At 47.6% G+C, this 19,165-nt stretch overlaps 1 protein-coding gene across 2 annotated transcripts in view; it reads right to left on the bottom strand.

Annotated features, from left to right (window-relative positions):
- Positions 1–19,165, bottom strand: part of CYRIB (CYFIP related Rac1 interactor B) — a 154,681-nt gene that overhangs the window by 114,109 nt on the left and 21,407 nt on the right. Inside the window, exon 2 of one of the 2 annotated variants that reach the window (XM_082600960.1) lies at positions 1,276–1,328. The gene's annotated coding sequence lies outside the window, so the exon portion shown is untranslated. Of the gene's footprint in view, positions 1–1,140; positions 1,253–1,275; positions 1,329–19,165 lie in introns of those variants that run through there. The other variant, XM_082600961.1, reaches the window with a different exon arrangement.

Raw genomic sequence — 19,165 nt, 5'->3', positions numbered from 1 at the left:
TGCTCCGCAGCATGTGGGATCTTCCAGGACCAGGGCTTGAACCCGTATCCCCGCATTGGCAGGCAGATTCTTAACTACTGCGTCACCAGGGAAGCCCTCTATTTTGTTTCTGTGGAGCAAGTATATATGGATCTGGATAGGATAGAAGCAGGAACCTATGCTATGATAGACATGATCTGACTTCTATAAGTCAGAATAGTGGCTATCTCCAGGGGCAGTACTAACAGCAAAGGGGCATGAGGGAACTTATGTGATGGCAACACCATGTATCCTGATCTGAGTGGCGGCTCGATGAGTGTAACATGTTAAAAATTCATCAGGATGTATGATTAAGATGTGTGCATTCTATGGGTATGACTGAATCATTCTGCTGTACACCTGTAACTAACACATCATTGTTAATCAACTATACTCCAATATAAAATTAAAATGTTTAAAAAAGATGTGCATTATGCAGTCCATAAGTCATACCTCCACTAAAATAAAAGTTAAAGGCATGCAGGAGAGACTGCTGGATAACATGCTGCCAGTTCTGTCTTCGTTCTATGGCTAAACCTCTCCAGAGACTGGACAGTCAAATGGAGGGGAGTGAGGGTACCAGGAAGCTTAGGGAAAGGGCAGAAAAGGGAAGTGCCCTTTCGGGGGTAGAGGGCACCCAGGCTCACAGAACTGGTTTTCCGTGAGGGGCCTTACAAGAGCAGCAAGTTTACAGTGGTTAAGAGCACTAGTTCTCGAGCCAGACTGCTGCATGGGAATACTGAATCGACCCCTGCAATGGACTGTTTGTGTCCGTACCCGCCCCCCAATATTCATATGTTGGAACCTAACCCCCCATACGATGGTATCTGGAGGTGGGGCCTTTGGGAAGTGATTAATTAGGTCATGAGGACGCAGCCCTCATGGATGGGATTAGTACCCTTATAAAAGAGACCTCAGAAAGCTCTCTTGCCCCTTTCACCATGTGAAGTTATAACACAAAGAACCAGGAAGTGGGCCTCACCAGACACCGAATGTGCCAGCACCTTGATCTTGGATTTCCCAGCCTCCAGAACTGTGAGAATTAAATTTCTGTTGTATATATGCCACCCAGTCTATGGTACTCTGTTACAGCAGCTTGAATGGACTAAGACAACCCCTTACCAGTGGAATGAACTTGGGCAAGGTTACTTCTCTTCTTTGAACCTCAACTTTCTAGGGCTGTTGCGAAGCTTAAGATAATTCAAATGAAGCTCTTAGTTCTGAAGCCGGGTGGTCAAATCCAGCTCTGTTACTTACCAACTTGGTAACCTTGAACGAATTACTCAAACTCCAGGCCTCAGTTTCTTCTCCTGTAAAACAGAGTTATAGCAAGGATTAAGCAAGTCACAAGTTTCCAGCACGCAAAAAAGCCTCCAGTAAATCCTAACCACTGTTGTTTTTTCCTGTACCAGGAATAACAACCCAGTATAGCATTTCTATCCAATAGCATTTCAATCCAAATAACATTTCTCCCGACCATTATAGTTTACAGAGCATGTTTCACAAGCGTTTTTCTCATTTAATGTTCAAAGTAGTCTTGTGTATTACAAATAAAGAAATGAAGATTCAAAAAAAAAAAAAAAGGAAATGGAGATTCAGAGATGTTAAGTAACTTGCTGAGGGTTGCACAGCAAGTAAAGAGCAAACCCAAATCAAACTCCTCTGTTGGAGGCACAGTTTGGCTGGACTGCATTGTCCCAGGGACATAGAAGGTGGGGCCTGGCTGTCCTTTCAGACTCAGAATTCTAAGATAAAGGATGCTGGAACTCTGGGGTACCTCAGCAAGTCTTGGTCTCAGCAAAACCCTCAGCTCAACTTGAGTTTGAACAGGTCTTAGTCATTCTACCCCTGAATCGCTTCCTGCTTTAGGTTTCTACACCGCAGAGAAAGGAAAACAAACATGTACATGACACCATCCTTGTCACCCTCAAAATCTCTTACAGTGACAAATACTTATGAATCAAAGGGAGTCTTCATAAAACCATAGTTAAACAATATCCCATTCGAACCCATTCACCAGCATTTAGTGTGAAGATAGGAGCAAGATCTGCAGTGTCTAGACGCTCTTATTATTGCCTGGAAGAATGCCCTCTTCCGGCCTTAATTTTGATTAAATCTTCAGCTGCCTTAGTGTTTTCTCTTTGCTTTTCATCGGGGGCTGACTACCGGAAGCCACTTAACCAGCCTCACTTTATTCACAAAAGGTTTGGGGGCCCTTCCTAATTGTCGTGGGAGAACATTATCAGCCAATCATGTCAACCACTCCTGCTACTTTGCCAGCAATCCTCTCGTTCACCAGTACAGGTTTTCTTTCTGTTGTTGCCTGAGTGTGGTTTAAAATTCTCTTTTAAGGAAAAATCACAAAACTGCCCAGTGGCCAAAGAAAAAGGGGATTTGATTTAAGAACCATTTAAACAGACTCACAAGCTAAGACCTCACGTGTGCACATGCTCCACACTCTGCATGTATGCGCGTGCACACACCACACAACACACACGTGCACACAGATGCCCAGAGACATGATGACAGTTCTGACTCCACTCGCTATGTCTTGCAGCTACATAAAGGACTTTTTTTTCTTTCTTTCTGATTCTTTGACCAGATTTACAAAACAGAAAACAGGACAAGCTGCTTACTTGGGAAAAATTTTAGGGTCCTGGAGTCCTAGAAATTGGAAAAAAGCATACTAACTCACTCTCACAGAACTTTTTTTTTTTTAAAGAACTATTTTTACTTTATTTTATTTTTTTGGCTGCGTTGGGTCTTTGTTGCTGCACCCGGGCTTTTCTCTGGTTGCGGCGAGCGGGGGCTACTCTTCGTTGCTGTGCGCGGGCTTCTCATTGCAGTGGCTTCTCTTGTTGCGAAGCACGGGCTCTAGATGTGCGGGCTTCAGTAGTTGTGGCACGTGGGCTCAGTACTTGTGGCTCACGGGCTCTAGAGCACAGGCTCAGTAGTTGTGGCGCACAGGCTTAGTTGCTCCACGGCATGTGGGATCTTCCCAGACCAGGGCTGGAACCCGTGTCTCCTGCACTGGCAGGTGGATTCTTAACCACTGAGCCACCAGGGAAGCCCCCAAAACTCTTTGTTTGGTTTTATTTTAAGAACATGAAGAGTAAGCTGGTATTTGCATCACTTAGAGACAAACCCAGGAGATAGAGTATGTCTCCCCTAGAAGGAAAGTGTTCCGCTCAAAACAAGGGTGACTTTCTTTCACTTCCTCTATATGGACACAGAGAACCAGGACCATGACTCCAGAAACTGGATCTGATCTTGTATCCTTTTTAGACTCATAGCATGGGCTCTAGTCCCGTCTCGGTCTCCCAGAGCTGTGTGACTTTGGTCAAGTCACTGAACCTCTCTGAGCTCCTGCAGCCGCTGCTGTCAAGTGAGGACACTCATTCATTCAACAACTATCTACTGAGCACCTACGATGTACCAAGCATGTGGCCATGGGAATAATTCCAGGAATTAAACCATCCCAGCCACAAAGGGCTCTCATCGATTAGTGGGGCAATTACAGGCTGACAAGCAATTACAATGGAGTAACAAAAAGCATTACAACCGGGGTGAGTACAGGTGCTGGGCAATCACAGGAAAGGGTATTTAATTAATTCAGCAGGGGATGGAAAGTGATGGGTATAAGAAAGACTTCCCCAAGAAGGTGTTATCTAAGCTGAGAACTAAAAGACAAGTTTGAATTTGCCCAACCGAGGGGATCCAAGCAGAATTGGCAGCACTTGCAAAGGCCCACAGACCAAATTGCTGATTTACAAGGTCAAGCACAATAGGTAGGAAGAGAGACATAGGATATGTAGACCTGGATATGTAGGCAGGTGGGCTTGCCAGAGTAACTTGCCTGGACTAGATGACCTCCCAGGTGCCCTCCCAGTCCTAAGGGCTAATTCTGTGGTCTTCTGAGAGCCCAGATCCTCCTCTTTTCCCGATAGCCCTCTCACCAGCACGGCCAAGTCCCTGAGTCCACTCCAGGGCACGAGGGAAGTCCCAAGCATCCCATGTGGGCCCTCCTCCTTCCTCTTTCTTTTCCCTTTGAGAGTGACTAGGCAGTGACTCAAGGAGGGAACTGTCCTCCACTTGTCATTTGTTTCTAAAAAAATACACCCCCCAAAAAAAAAAAAATACACCCAAGGCTCACATACACAGTCAGTCATTTGACCAACCTTCTCCCCCCCAGCCCCTGACCTAGCTGAAGAAACACTGGAATTATCTGTGTCCCTGTCTGTCTGCTCCAGGACACTTCAAGCTACCTGAGGGCTCCCACTCTGTTTTGGTCATATCCTGGTGTCCCCAGCACCTGGTATTATTCCTGACTTATATATAGTAGGTCCTCAAAAACACATGCAGAACGAAAGGATCTCCTCTCTCTGCAAATGAGCACCCATCCAGACCTGCCCCAGACAGCAGCTCTGTCTGAGGCCAGAGCGGGAAACCCAGAGACCCAGAGAGATGCCAGCTCAAAACTCCTCTGCCAGGGCTCGAAACCCAGAGACCCAGAGAGGTGCCAGCTCAACATTCATCCGCCAGGTCTCTTTAAGCCACTCGAGGTGCTCAGCAAAGCCCCATCGGAAAACTAACAGCCCCCCTTATTTACCAATGAAGAACCTCAGGTCCGAAAGAATGATATGACTTGCCCAAGGTCTCTTAGCAAATGCAATATAATGTTTTTAAAAGGGGGACAACGTTCTTTCTTTTTTCTTTCTTTTTTTTTGGGGGGGGACAACGCTCTTAAATGGAAGGCTATCTAGTCACACCTACCAGAAACGTTGCTTATTTTAGGGGAAAATGCTGAATGTTGGCGGGTCTAACGGAATCTTTCCTTTACCTGACCGCCAATTACACCACACTTTCACAACTCCTGGGATTTTTCTAGGCAGGACTAAAAGTTCCCACTGAAACAAATCGATTTATGAAGGTGACTAAAAAAGTTTTTAGGGATTGAATACGTTCTTGGATTATGGATCATTTTTTAGGTTAAATCTCTATTATGTGATCTCATGCTATAAGAATTTTTAAAGAAAAGTTGAGCTCCCCAAACCACTTAGTTCCCTCTTGTTTTTTTAATGTTTTGACATTAACTTTACTGTGACAGAAAACACGATTTTTAAGGAGGCCATTTCGACCTATACAACCCCTCCATCAAAAGAATTCCTCATAATTCCTGTGTCCTCTTAAAGTTTTTATTTGCAGATCTATACTGTGTACATATATATGTATTTCATTTAAAGGAATTACCTTTAGTGTAGAAGTTCCTTAGAGTATTTTTTTCTTAAAAAAAAAAAAAAAAACTTAGTATGCAAGTCACTGGCATGATGTTTCTGAAACCACCCCCGAGCAAAACCCAGGTGACAAATTAAGTGCACCTGGAAATTCTGGGTCTGAGACACTGAGGGTGACATTTTCTAGCCTGCTTCATTTAATCATTATTCTGACACTTCCCATATCCCAGTTAATAGGCAACAGACAAAGCAAAGCAGGTGTTTTACTTATATCCACCTGGCACAGCAAACTCCCAAAGTTTGCAATAGTTGCTTATTGTTGAAGAGTTTAAGGCAATATTTTCCTGCCAGTGAAATAACATCTCAAACAGCCTAGCATAGTGGTTCTCACCCCGTCTCAACCAGAGCCCACAGGGGAGGGAGGAAAACCTTTAAAAATACTGCCGCTGGATCCCAAGCCTGTACAATTAAACAGACTCTCTAAGGATGAAACCAGCACTATAGTTTTCCAAAGATCCCCAGGTGACTGTAGGGTGCAAACAGGACTGTGAAGCACGGGCCTAGGATAACTCATTAGTCAAAGGAAGCCCATGGGAAATCTTATCTGGAAGTGAAAAACGCACCATAATTAAATAAAACAGCAGATGTAAAAGTACCTAACAGGGCCTGTTACCCAGAAGACACTTAATAAATGTTAATTAAACAAAAAAATAATAATTCAAATAATTACTCCTTCTCCTCAGTAAATTCATCTTGTAATTTTATTGGCTTCTTTATCACATGCTGTTTTTTCTTAGCCATGATTCATTCTATCCCTGTTGATAAAATTAGAAACGTATACCCATAATCCTGTTCAATTACACGAGCTCTGTAGTATTTCCAGCAACTCTTCATCACTTATTTAATAAAACTTTCCCCCAGAACAGTGGCTAATACATACTAAATACTCATCAAATGTTAGCTATTTATAAGAATTCATGATAATTCTTATAACTTTGGTTGAAACTTATTTTATACTATCTGGAGGACTTAGCAAGAATGTAAAAAAATTACCAGGGCAATATTTAACAAACTTATAAAAATAGACTTTTAAGCACATCAATTCTTTCTATAAATTTGTGAAACAAAATTAAATGTGATCACTGCACAGGTAGCTAGCTTATCTTGCACATTCAAGGGGGCCCTGCAAAAGTAACTTGCGTACACTCAGCAGTTTCCATAGCCACGTGAAACTGCTAACCCTGCAATTAGTTCAAAGTGGTCTCTTAAAAGTCTCTCCGACTTTTCCCTACCATTGCCTCCCTGACCCTGAATTAGGAAGGCGATTTTTGTATATGTTCACATTACCCCTCAGTTCTAACTAAGAAACCAAAAATCTGTTTTGAAAAAAAGAATATAATTTCTTAATCAGGATGAGGAGGTCTCATTTAGAACATTTCCAAACCTCTTGTTGTCCTGCTCGGATGAATTACGCCAGTCCGCATCTGTCTCGGGTTTTGCTAAGCAGAAGAGGCATTCAGCAGCTAGGCTGGAAGCTCTGCTGTGTTTGGTTCAGGATTCACACAGTTATCAGGAGAGCCTTCCATAGCTCACATCTGAGCATGCTACCCTTTGCTTCTCTTTGCCTTCTATCTCCAAACATCTGCCATTTCATGTTTTAAATCAACACACATGCAAAAATAATCATGACGTGCCCTTCTTTATATGCATATTATACGTCAATAACAAGCACTATTGGTCTGAATGCTTATGTCCTCCCCCAAAATTCCAATGTTGGAATCCCAAGCCCTCAATGTGATGGTATTAGGAGGTGGGGCCTTTGGAAGGTCATGGGGGTGGAACCCTCATGAATGGGATTAGTGCCCTTATAAGGGAGACACCAGACAGCTCCCTCACTCCTTCTGTCATGGGTGGAGGGCCCTTACCCGACCATGCTGGCGCCCGGATCTCAGATTTTCAGCCTCCAGAACAGTGAGAAATAAATGTCTGTTGTTTATAAGCTCCCAGTCTGTGGCATTTTGTTATAGCAGCCTTGACAACTAAAACAACAAAGTTGAAAGTGACCACACATGGGCCTTTGGCTAGTAACAGCTTGGTTTGCTCAATAAGAATGTCATGACTGACTGCCACATGCCAGGCAGCTCCAAAGGTGCCAGAGAGATGGACATGAGGACAAAGTTCCCATCTTCGAGGACCTCAGGCTCCAAGGAGAGTGTGGATTGGCTACTGTGACACAGTGTGACTCTGACCCAAGGGCGACAAGGAAACGCAAAGGATAGGGTCACAGGGGCAGCCCTAAATATTTAGAATCAGAAATTAGGAAATAAAAATAAATAAGCACATAGGAGATAAATGGTTGTGGATAACAACGTTAAGATAACTACTGCAGCTTTCATCAATCACACCACCCTCTGGACGCCCATCACCTAAACTTATGCCACACTAAATCCTACGCCACTTTGTATTATCTGACAACACAGGGTTGCCACAAATCTTTACTTGTAAAAAATGCAATATCGGGGGGCTTCCCTGGTGGCGCAGTGGTTGGGAGTCCGCCTGCCGATGCAGGGGACGTGGGTTCGTGCCCCGGTCTGGGAAGGTCCCACGTGCCGCGGAGTGGCTGGGCCCGTGAGCCATAACCGGTGAGCCTGTGCGTCCGGAGCCTGTGCTCCGCAACGGGAGAGGCCACAGCAGTGGAAGGCCCAAGTAACGTCAAAAAAAAAAAAAAAAAAAAAAAATGCAATATCGGGCTTCCCTGGTGGTGCAATGGTTGAGAGTCTGCCTGCCTTTGCAAGGGACACGGGTTCGTGCCCCGGTCCGGGAGGATCCCACATGCCTCAGAGCGGCTGGGCCCGTGAGCCATGGCCATTGAGCCTGCGCGTCCAGAGCCTGTGCTCTGCAACGGGAGAGGCCACAACGTACTGCAAAAAAAAAAAAAAAAAAAAAAAAGCAATATCTTCAAAGCACACTACAACAAGGTATGCATGTACTTGAGCTTCTTTTATTCACATACTCTCTTCCCTGAGGTGGCAACCCTTTGAGTGGAAGGACTCTGACCTGACTCCGGAGCTCACCTTTCTCCCAAATCCAGGGCCTGAGATTTGGGGAGACACTGCTATTGTACTGAGCTATTCTCTTTCAAAGATAATATTCAGCAATAACATTTATTATCATTTCCCTCTACATCCCTACTCTCCTGGAACGATGGACCATTCTCAGGATCGAATTCTGAAGCAGGATAAAATCCAAAACATAGTTTCTACATGTTGCTTAACCATTCTCCTTGCACAGGCTGATTTCAGCTGAAGATGTATACACATCTTACACTTTTTTCCAGAGTATCATGATCTACTGTTTATATATTTTACAATATTTTTAATGAAGCTGTAGTACTTGCAACTCTATGTCCAGGTAATAAATTTGCCTTTAACCTTAAAAAAAAAAAAATCCCTCATTTAGGGGGAGTGGAGACACTACATAGTAGAGTGCTTACATGTTGATAAATGTTCAAAATATTTTAAAGCTTTAGCCAATCATTTCTTCAAACTAATAACATTAATTATTACTGTGTACTTTAATAAGTGGACTGGGGGACTTCCCTGGTAGCGCAGTGGATAAGACTCCACGCTCCCAATGCAGGGGGCCTGGGTTCGATCCCTGGTCAGGGAACTAGATCCCACATGCATGCCGCAACTAAGAGTTCGCATGCCACAACTAAGGAGCCCTGGAGCCACACTAAGGAGCTCGCCTGCTGCAACTAAGACCTGGTGCAACGAAATAAATAAATATTTTAAAAATAAATAAAAATAAGTGGTCTTTCTTTTTCTTTCTATGCTGCAGCTCAGCACACCACTGAGTTAAGAAATCTAACAAGAAGGTGAAGAAGGCAGACACAGAGAACAGACTTGTGGTTGCCAAGAGGGAGGGAGGGAGGGAGGGAGTGATGGATTGGGAGTTTGGGGGTAGCAGATGCAAACTCATATATAGAATGGATAAAAAACAAGGTCCTACTGTATAGCACAGGGAACTATATTCAGTATCCTGTGATATACCATAATGGAAAAGAATATGAAAAAGAATGTATATATATATGTATAACTGAGTCACTTTGCTGTACCGCAGAAATTAACACAACATTGTAAACCAACTGCACTTCAACAATTAAAATAAATAAATAAAGAAGGTGAACAAGGAAGGAAAAGACCTCTTGGGAATTAAACAGCCAGACTTAATACCCTCTCAGGAAAACCTCAATCCTGTGGGCTAGCCCTAGCCCTACCCTTTTCAAACTGGAGAAAAGGAAAGAAGCTCATTAACAGAGAAGGTAAAGATGTTGTTTCTGAAACAGAAGGGAACCGATTATCAAACACTTTGTCAGTGTAGGGCTGTGTTACCTTTAAAGACATCACGATTTACCTGAAAAAGTGACATTGGTGGAGCTAGAGAATATTATTGCGGGTATCTGGTCTAACTGCCTGGTTTTACAGGTGAGAGAATCTGAAGCATGGAAGGACAGGAACATGCCTGTGGTGAAGACATCAGGATCACAGCAGAGTCAGAACCATCTCCCAAGATTCCCAACTCCTAACTACCCAGGGCTGAGTTTCCGCACACGTCCAAACTCCTTCACCTGGTTCACTGCATCCCAGATGTCCACTCTCAGCTTGGGCGTACCCCGCTTCAGAGAGGCTTCAGGGTACGCCGTACCTGATGCTCCCCTTTCTCAGAGCACTCTTCCCATTTAACCTGAACGATGCCACCACTCCATCAGCTAGCTTCCCCCCGAACTTTCAGCAACTTTTTGTTCAACTCTGTGTCCTGGACCTGAGCACAGGTGTGACATCTACAGGGACACTGTGCAGTGAACAGAGTAACTGACTCGTCTCAGGTTACCTGGGAATATTCCAGCTTTAACAAAGCAAGTCCCAAGTCTCAGGAAACCCCTCAGTCTCAGGCAAACCAGGACAGCTGGTGACGCTAATAGTGGATGCCAACAGGGTGAGACGGCCTGCTCACCGTGTCCCCTCCTCTAACCATCCTCGGCCATACGTGCCAGGCCCGGAGCCCTGTCTGTGCCCTTCGGTCACTCTAGCTCAGCACTATCTGATAGAACTTTCTGCAATGCTGAAAATGCTCTATACCTACATTGTCCAATACCATAGCACCAGACCCATGTGGCTACAGAGCGGCTGAACTCTGGCTAGTGTAACTGAGTTTTTAATTAAGTTTAATTTTTATTAATTTCTATTTAAATAACCCCATATGGCTAGCAGCCACTGTATGGAACAGCTCAGCTCTGACTTTACATAATTGGAACTACAGTACATCTCTGTGCACAGAAATGAGCTTTGAAGTCAGACCAACCTTGGTTCGAATCCTGACTCAGTCATGTGCAAATATGTCACAACTCCTTGGGGAAGCTTGTTTCTCCCTCTGTAATCCTTGCAAATTTACTATGACGCAATGTTCAGAAAGTGGCTGGCCCCTAGTAGAACTTCAAGAAATAGGATTTCTCAAGAAGCAGAGAAACCAAATCTAGGTAAAAATGCTAGAAAACTCTGATTCTGAACCCAAGAGTGCAAGAGCATCATATCGATCAGATCTCCAAAACCCCTGTCAGGTTCAAATTCAGATTCTAAACTGCCACGGCTGTTCTGCTTGATTTCTGTCCCAGGCCTGTGGCTGGCTGTCAGAGTCCCACTGGGGTAGCAGGCACTGGGTACTGGGAGATACTGTGCTGAGTCACCTGAGCGTGGCCCTACACAGTCCCAGGGGTAGGGATCCAGGCTCTTCCCAGAGCAGGGAGGAAGCAGCGCCCAGAGGAAGCCCAGGTGCCCCAGAGGGCTCACGTAAACGCCAGGCCGGCCGCTGGCGCCCAGGGGTTCGGGGCACACTGGGGACATCCCGCGTCCTGCACATCCACGGAGAATGCAGCCTCTCGAAAGGGTCGGGACACAGTAATGAGCTGGGAACCAGGAGCAGCTGCGAAGCCCCCGAGGCATCTGGTTTCTGGAACCTCTCCCGAGCCCTAATGAATCCATCGCCTCGGCAGGAATGGGCAGCAGGTCCCCGGAGAAGCAGGCTGCGGACGAGAATCACGCGGGGAGCTTTGTAGAAACAGTGTTTCCCCAGACTGGGAATCGGTGTTTGCAGAAAGCTCCCAGGTGACTATGCTGCGTGGCTGGGACTTGGTATTTTTCATCTGAGGGCTTGGGAAGGTGGTTCCGATGAGGACGGTCCAGGGCAGTGCTAGGGCTGGGGAAAGAAGTCCCTTGTCAACGGGTCCCTCCCTCTGGCTGCAGGGACAACAGTCAGGTGGCAGGAGGACCCCACAACCAGAGCTGGGACCAGAGCTGTTCCCCTCCTTCAAGCCCCAACTGGCAGAGACCCTTCCAGTCACGAGGGCTGACCTGTCCCATGTCTCATGTGCAGCACCGGTGGGGAGGGTCCTCCTTCCCCACTAGCCCCTGAGCACCCACGAGCAGAAGCCCTAATCCATACGCCTCTCCATCCCGGGGTCCCAGGGCTGCCCGCAGCACTGAGGAAGCCCACAGTAAAAGCTGCCATTGTGGTTGTTACTCTCATTTCAGTGAAAAGGAAACCAGAACCTAGAGACGGTATGACTCACCCGAGGCCCACGGTGCGGTGGCAGGGCTGGGACAGGAGCTCTGGGCGTCTGGGTTCATTCCCTTCCTGATACCCCAGGTTGAGGCCCACTGCTTCCTCTACCCTCACCCACGCTCTCTCCTCTCCCTCCTGCAGCCAATATGCAGGCTCTGACCACCAGGGTAAACTCTCATCTAGTACCCTTGGGCTCTGATTTATAGGATCCCTCACCTGTCCTCAAAACAGTCCATGGAGTCTAAGAACACCCCTTGGGCACTATACAGGGGGTTGGTTTTTAGCCCAGCATTGGAGCCTGACATACCCAAGTTGCCACTGAGTAGCTGCGTGGCCCTGGACACATTCCTTAACCTCTCTGGGCTCAGCTTCCTCAGCTGTAAATGGGGATGATGATATTTAACCACTCACGTTTGTGGAGAGGATTAGTCAGTGAGATCAAAGGGATCACACGGGCACCACGACCAGCCGGCAGGAAGTGCTAACAGCTGGTAGGTATTACTCAGGTAGCGGGCACCACCCTTCTCATCACCTGCTCCGTGTTCCAGATTCGGGCCCATGGTAGACGCCTCCAAACTCCGCACCCTCTTTATTTATTTATTTATTTATTTATTTTTGGCCGCGTTGGGTCTTTGTTGCTGCCCACGGGCTTTTCTCTAGTTGCGGCGAGTGGGGGCCACTCTTCATTGCGGTGGCTTCTCGTTGCGGAGCACGGGCTCTAGGCTCGTGGGCGTGAGTAGTTGTGGCACGCGGGCTCAGTAGTTGTGGCTCGCGGGCTCTAGAGCACAGGCTCAGTAGTTGTGGTTCGCGGGCTCTAGAGCACAGGCTCAGTAGTTGTGGCGCACGGGCTTAGCTGCTCCGCGGCACGTGGGATCTTCCCGGACCAGGGCTCGAACCCGTGTCCCCTGCGTTGGCAGGTGGATTCTCAACCACTGCGCCAGCCGGGAAGTCCCTAAACTCTGCACTCTCTTGCCTTTCTCTTCCCACAGGCCACCCTGGGCCAGCTGGCCCACCGCACTGCGCCTGGCCTGGCCTCTTGGGTGCCTGCACCGCCCTGGAGGACCAGGTGGCTGGAGGCATCATAGGTCATGCCCACCCCCACCCCCGAGTCCCCCAGAAATAATAAACGAGAAGTAACTCTTTCTATTCCTCGTTCGGGACTTCCTTAATTAAAGTCAAATATTTGCACTCTCTCCAAGGCCTGTAAACCTGAACTGCTCACAGGAAAGAGAAAAAAAAACTTGGGTGCAAACAGAGTAAGTGCGGGCAGCAGCGGCCTCATAGAAGCTCAGAGGAAAGGGCAGCCGATCTGAAGAAGCACTCAGCCCAGCTGAGGGTGTGGGGTGAGCAGGAGAAAGCTGCCATTTCCAGAGCAATGTCCCCTGCCTCTCTCCATGACCTCCAGAAATTCAGTGGCACACTCACTCTGTGGGTGGCCCAGTGGGAATCCTCGAGGGTGTGAGGGTAAGGAGGGGTGGGGGAGGGGTGCAAGTGGGGAGCAGCTCCTCCAGCCCCGCCCCAAGAGCTTCCAAACTAGCCGGTGGGGTTCAGCTACTTCATACCAGCATGGCGCCCAGGCGTTAAAATACCGAAGGACTCCACACAGGTTGGGAAAGAGCTGCTGTCCGGAGCCCCTCTCCCCGGCCGGCCGTTCCCCAGAGCTCCCAGACCTCCCCCAGCACCCAGCAAGGGAAGGATGAACATCAGGCACTGTGGAAGCTTCCAGAAGGGACTCTGATGGGTGCCCAATGTTTAACATTCTGACCATCACCCCTGGGCACAGTTAAGGCTCGTGAAAAAGGCAAATAACATTCTGAGCGATTCAGAAAAGGGACAAGGCCCTCAATAAACGTTTGCTGTTGGAAGAGGAGAGACCGATACATGCGGCAGTGGCACCCAGGACAGGCCACGGCACCACGGCGCCTCCCTCCCTCTGGGCCACTCACTCCACCCAAGGTCATGACACCACTGTCACAGAAGCCTCCCTGGCCAGGCAAAAGGAAAGTCTGTGCTGACCCCTCACCCTAACCCTAACTGTAACCAGGCAAAAGGAAACTTCTGGGCTCCTGCCCTGCCCAGCCTCCAGCCCCTCTGGGATGGCACCAGTGTCCTCTGGGGCATCCCCTGACCCTCCCCTCCATGTGTTCCAGGGGCTAGCATATCACCAAGGGGAGGGCTGTCAAAGCACAGAATCTTCCAGAATCAGTGGCTGCTATAAGAACAAGCATGTGACCAAAACTGGCCTGTAAGAACCCTCTCAGGACTTCCCTGGCGGTCCAGTGGGTAAGACTCCGTGCTCCCAGTGCAGGGGCCCCGGGTTCGATCCCTGGTCAGGGAACTAGATCCCGCTCGCATGCCGCAACTAAGACCCAGCACGGCCAAATAAATAAATAACTAGCTAAATAAAAGAGTCCTCTCGAGGGTCAAGAATGGTCTTGTGACCCTAACTGGCCAATAAGAACCTACTCTAGCACTTTGGCTGAAGGCACCAGGAAAGGGTGCCCTCCTCGCCCACACACAGGGTCGTTAACCTGAAAGGCTGAAAGCCTGAACCCATCTCACAGGGAGAGACTGCCTGAGAAACAAGGAGGCAGGAAAGCAGGGCCAAGAGACAGTGGGAGACAAAACCCGGCCAGCATATGGTTGGGCCCTGGTTCAGCCGCCCCCGACCATTTAGCGATTTGACACAGTAAATGAACTTTTTCAAACCTAGGCCAGCTTGAGTTTGGTTTCTGTCACTTGCAACCCAGAGCACTGACTGACACGTTCCTCAGTGGGTGCGTGAGAAGATGCTCGTTGCTACCCGGCCCCGCTTCTTGCCCTGGCTGCCATTTCTTGTGACTTTGTGGCTTGCTGGTGGCATCCGGGAGGCTGGCCCCAGGTCCTACAGCCTCCGCTCCCTGCAAACAGAGCATCCCTCCCACTGGACCCCTAGACTCCGGTCTCTTGCCCTCCATTTCCCAAGCTACCACTAGTGACCTTTTCTTTCTCTTTTTCTTTGTTTAAAAAATTTTTAAGGCTTTTTTTTTTTTAGTTTTGTTTATTTATGTGTTGGCCACGCAGCGGGGCATGCGGGATCTTAGTTCCCGGACCAGGGGTCGAACCGGCGCCTTCTGCAGTGGAAGCGCAGAGTCTTAACCACTGGACCGCCAGGGAAGTCCCTAGTTACCTTTTGTAATACACAGCTCCTGCAGTGGCCCCATACTGCCTGAGGATTATGACGCAAGCTCCTTGAACACAGCTCACGAGGCTGCCATTACAGACTCCGATGACGTGTGTTCTCCACACGAACCCCCCAGTCCAGCCACGCAGACCTACTCCGAGATCTCTCCCAGGTCTGGGCACTTGCACACTCCACCAGATAGGAACAGTGTTTCGAAAACATCCCAGCTGACTACATAAGCTCTTCCAGAGCAAGGGTGACACCTCATGTTCTGTAACCCACATCCTGTCCACTGAGGTCACAGACCCCACTCTTCACAGGGGTTAAGTCAGTGTTGAGAGAACTGCATAAACACAGCCTCTTCCCCCAGCAGATGACTTTCAAGGCCCTCCCAAAAGCTTTCTAACACCCACCCAAGCCATAAAGTGGCTCAGAGTTAAGCCTTTGTTATGTAAATTAAAGCTCCCCCACCAAGTTTCCACTGAAAAATCGGCCAGCTGTGTAAATTTCATTCAAAGCCATAGGAAAAAGTCTATGGATAAAACTTCTCTTGACACAGAACATAAACAGACAGCATTTATAATTACAGAGAGTTCATTTCAAGAAAGATTTTAGAGAACTCCCAGCGCAACCTTCCCATTTTACAGAAGTGGAAACTGAGATTCCAAGAAGTGAAATGACACCCCAGGGTCACACAGTCAGGAGGCAGAGGAGGCAGGACAAAACACCAGGTTCTCTGCTTCTTGCCCCCCCAACAATTTATAAATAATAACCTTACTTTCATTTATTTTATTACAACACTAATTCATACACACTCACTTAAAAACGTGAGCCACAGAGAAGTTCTGTATGTATTTTCTGCTCTTTGCACCCCATCTCACTGGGTGCCTGAAAAACGGGGTCTCTGTTTCCTGGCAGAGCTGCTGGAGCCCTCCAGGCCTTAGACTTTGTGTGGTTTCTCACCCTCCCTGCTGCCCGTAAACAACGTCAACAGGGGAAACACAGACAATAACAGTTGCTGGTTATGCAATGAGAGGCGGCCTCTACTTCCTAAAGTGGGCCTAGGCGGTGGAGGGGGCACTCTGTAAAAATGTCTACCCACCCCTGGACCCAGCAACTTGTCATGAGGACATTCATTCATTACTCAGTGTGGGTTGTTTTGTTCTGTGTATGTCCCATTCATCTCTAAAGAAAAAGCACCTTGCAGAGTGGCAGTGATTTCAGAAACAGCCTGGAGTTTGAATTTCTGGCAGCTCCTTTCACTCACTGTGTGACCTTAGACAAGTCACTTAACCTCTCTGAGGCTCAGTTGCTTCATCTTCAAAAAATGGCAGAAACACCATCCACGGAACAGAGTTTGAGTTCCTCGGGCTCTAGTTAAGGGCTTGGCGGGAATTCCCTGACAGTCCAATGGTTAGCACTCTGTGCTCTCACTGCTGAGGGCGTGGGTTCAATCCCTGGTCAGGGAAGCAAAATCCCACAAGCCACACAGCACAGCCAAAAGGAAAAACAAAAGAAAGAAAAGGGGGGGGGGCTTGGCCTCTCTGCTGACCTAGGTCATCACCTTGGATTCTCTAAGTCTTTCCCCTCCCGCCTCCCATTCACTGCTTAACTTACAGGCCATGATCCTCAGAGACCCACTCAGACCAGGCCAGCCAACGTCATCCCACCCACACCTCCCTCTCATGCAGAGTCAGGCCCTAGGCGGCCACTTTCCTGCCTGCGGACTAACCACTCCTTGGTCAGGTGCCCCCAAGGCCCTGTCAGCTCCGGGGCCCAGCTCTACAACCTGGTCATCCAGGTCTGGCCAAGAAGACCCACGGTCAAGTTTCTCCTCAAAGGCCTAAAAACGGGCTTCCCTGGTGGCGCAGTGGTTGAGAGCCGATGCAGGGGACACAGGTTCGTGCCCCGGTCCGGGCAAATCCCACATGCCGCAGAGCGGCTGGGCCCGTGAGCCATGGCCGCTGAGCCTGCGCGTCCGGAGCCTGTGCTCCGCAACGGGAGAGGCCACAACAGTGAGAGGCCTGCGTACCGCAAAAAAAAAAAAAAAAAAAAAAAAAAAAAGGCCTAAAACCCTCTAACGGTCACCATAAAATTACTCACTTTTTCCCTCGTGGAAATTTAAAGTAAGTCACTGAAGTCTATACAACACTTTCCCACATAGAAAATGCAGTGCTTGCAAGATTCCTTTCCCCATCTCTGTCCAAAATGAAGCTTGTGTTCTGTTCACTGCTATCACTGAGGAAGCGAGAGGGGCCTGCCTACCCACCAAGCTCAGACTGAACGATCAGGCTTTCTGTCTGGATCTCGTCTCTGTCAATCCCACCCCACCCCCCACGGCAGGGTCAGGGCCCCTCACCCCCATCTCCTCCTGGGTAGACATCTGTCTATAGACTGAACCCTCTATGTCTGCTCGCCAGCCCCCAACCCCACCCAGTGAGGAGTCTAGATGGGCTCAGACAAGGGGGGAGAAGCAGAACTCTTAAGCAGAAGCTGGAATGGGGCGGTGGGGGGGATGCTAATGTGTGGCAGACCTGCTTGGAGTAAGAAAGGCAGGCATGGTGTTCGCAGCAGCATGGATGGGCCTAGTGATAACCATACTAGGTGAAGTAAGCCAGACAGAGACAAGTACCATAAGATGCTGCTTATATGTGGAATCTAAAAACAATGATACAGAAATAGACCCACAGACACAGAAAACAAGCTTATGGTCACCAAAGGGGAAAGGAGGGAGGGACAAATTAGGAGTTTGGGATTAACAGATACACACTGCTATATATAAAATAGATAACCAACAAGGACCTACTGTAGAGCACAGAACTATACTCAGTATTCTGTAATAACCTATACGGGGAAAGAATCTGAAAAAGAATGTATGTATATGTATAACTGAATCACTTTGCTATACATCTGAAACCAACAACATTGTAACTCAACTATACTTCAATTTTAAAAAATAATAATAATAAAAGAAGAAAGGCACAGTGAGTTAACCCTTTGACTCACCCAATGTCTCGACCTGAACTTTCTGTCTCATTATTTATATTACAAGTACCAACATCAGGTCTCATCCAATGCCAAAACCTCAAATTTCGACAACACCCAAAACAAACCTGGTGATAAGAGAATGTAGGATGGATCAAGGATCACAGATCTAGAACCCCAACAGACTGTTAATAATAATGTCTTGAGTTGTGGGGTTTATACTGGGGGTGGAGGGAGCCCTCATGAATGGCTGGTGGGAATCAAAACTAGTGCAACCACTTTGGAAAGCAGTTTGGCAGCTTCTCAAAAGTTAAATATAGAAATCCACACAACCCAGGAAATTCCACTCCTAGGCATCTACCCAGGAGAACTGAAAACCCACGTTCACACAAAGGCTTTTACACGAATGCTCGCAGCAGAGTTAGTCCTAATAGCCCCAAACTGGAAACAACACAGCTGCCCATCAACTGGTGAGCGGAGAAATGACGTGATATACCCATACGGCAGGATAGTTTTCCACAGGGAAAACGGACAAAATACCGACAACATGGATGAACCTGAATAACACTACGCTCCGTAAAAGAAGCCAGACACAGAGCACATAGTCCACTTATATGAAATGTCCCAAAGGCAATTTTACAGGCAAATTTATAGAGACAAAAAGTAGTGTAGTGGTTACCTGGGGCTTGAGGACAGAGATTATCTGTAAGTGGACATGAAGGATCTCATCGGGGTGATGGAAATATTCAAAAAACTGTATTACAGCCACGGCTGCACCACTTGGTAAAGTGACTGAAAATCACTGAATTGTACACTTGAAATGGGTAGATTTTAGATACGTAAAATATACCGTGCATTGGTTTCCTATGGCTGCTGTAACAAATTACCACAAATTTAGTGGCTTAAAATAACACAGATGTATTGTCTTGTAATTCTGGAGATCAGAAATCCAGAATGGGCTTCACTGGGTTGAAGCCAAGGTGTCAGCAGGGCCAGGCTCCCTCCAGAGGTTCTACGAGGGGAGAACCTGTTCTCCCGTTCCTGGTGGCTGTGAGCATTCCTTGGCTTGTGGCCCCCTCCTCCAGCTTCAAAGAAAGCAGTGTTAGCAGCTTCAGATCTCTGATTCTGACCCTCTGTTTCCATC

Source organism: Mesoplodon mirus, assembly GCF_964341445.2.
Source record: "Mesoplodon mirus genome assembly, chromosome: 16".
NCBI classification, from domain to species: Eukaryota; Metazoa; Chordata; class Mammalia; order Artiodactyla; family Ziphiidae; genus Mesoplodon; species Mesoplodon mirus.
The sequence above is the reverse complement of the archived record's forward strand: the minus strand, read 5'-3'. Positions and strand labels throughout refer to the sequence as shown.